We start from the raw sequence: 1,148 nt of genomic DNA on the forward strand, positions 1-1,148 counted from the left end.
GCATCAATTCTTCGGTGCTCAGCCTTCTTCACAGTCCAACTCTCACATCCATACATGACCACTGGAAAACCATAGCCTTGACTAGACGGACCTTTGTTGACAAAGTAATGTCTCTGCTTTTGACTGTGCTATCTAGGTTGGTCATAACTTTCCTTCCAAGGAGTAAGCGTCTTTTAATTTCATGGCTGCAGTCACCATCTGCACTAAATTTCATTCCTATGAATAAGATTTCTCACGTGTTTCAAAAATGCAATTGTATGTACTGTGTAGTGTTTTTATGTTGATTACATAGTATAAGTGGCAGAAAATGGGATAGGGCTGCCTGAAATTAGACATCCCTTCCTCTCTGTACCCAAAACTACCTATTTCACACAACTTGGTAATTTTCTTTTTGTTTGCTTGTCTCCCCTATCAAAGTTTGAGCATGTTCATCCATTCATTCAACAAATGTTTGTTGTGCACCAAGTATGTCCTAGCCACTATGTTAGATGCTGGGTTTTAAAACCTTCTGTAAGATATAGGTTCTAGGAACTCCCTGGTGGTCCAGTGGTTAGGACTCTGCACTGTCACTGCTGAGGGCCCAGGTTCAATCCCTGTTCCAGGAAATAAGATCTCACATGCCGGGCAGTGCAACCAAAAGAAAAATAAATATAGGTTCTGTCATGGAGTTCAGTTCAGGCAGGCAAGTAAACAATAATTAAAGGGGTGTGGCAATTTAAATAATTGAGGTATGAAGGTTGTGTCCACCTCTTTGTGACACCATGGACTCTACCCTACCAGGCTCCTCTGTCCATGCGATTTTCCAGGCAATAGTACTGGAGTGGATTGCCATTTCTGTCTCCAGGGGATCTTCCCGACCCAGGGATCGAACCTGGGTCTCCTGCATTGTAGACAGACGCTTTACTGTCTGAGCCACCAGGGAAGTCCTGACATCAAAAAGACATCTAAAATAATCTTTTAGCATGCCTTGAGGAGTTAAAAAAGCTGACGCTAAATCTATAGAGATGAGCTGGTCTTCACTGATTAGACACCGATGTTCTAGGTGCCAACTAAAAATTATCACTTGCTTTCTACCTCTACAAGGCCACTAGCCACTGCAGTCTCTGACCTTTAACACACTGTGAAAGGAGATCAGGGAGGAAACCAGG

At 42.9% G+C, this 1,148-nt stretch overlaps 1 non-coding gene across 1 annotated transcript; it reads left to right on the forward strand.

Moving 5' to 3' along the window:
* The first annotated feature begins 532 nt into the window (after positions 1-532).
* TRNAD-GUC lies at positions 533-606 on the forward strand. Its single transcript has one exon. It is a non-coding gene; the product is annotated as a tRNA-Asp (tRNA).
* Positions 607-1,148: the final 542 nt, after the last annotated feature.

This window comes from Bison bison, unplaced genomic scaffold (genome assembly GCF_000754665.1).
Source record: "Bison bison bison isolate TAMUID 2011002044 unplaced genomic scaffold, Bison_UMD1.0 scf7180017864388, whole genome shotgun sequence".
NCBI classification, from domain to species: Eukaryota; Metazoa; Chordata; class Mammalia; order Artiodactyla; family Bovidae; genus Bison; species Bison bison.